Consider the following 220-nt stretch of genomic DNA (forward strand, 5'->3'; position numbering starts at 1 on the left):
TCTACAAACTCAGTATTTCTTGTTTAAAATTATAATAATATTTTTCTTGAGAAACATTTAATTCAACATGTGAGAAATATCTATTACCTCTTTATCTTCATTGCTGTTTCACGTGCTTCTTAATTCTTGGTTTGTGAATATACAAAAAATGTTTAGTATGCCCAGCAAATTATAAATAAATGACAGCTGTATGTCTAAGGCAGGATAATAATTGCAAACA

Source organism: Phyllostomus hastatus, unplaced genomic scaffold, assembly GCF_019186645.2.
Source record: "Phyllostomus hastatus isolate PE091 unplaced genomic scaffold, TTU_PhHast_1.1 phas_contig_159, whole genome shotgun sequence".
In the NCBI taxonomy this organism is placed as follows: domain Eukaryota; kingdom Metazoa; phylum Chordata; class Mammalia; order Chiroptera; family Phyllostomidae; genus Phyllostomus; species Phyllostomus hastatus.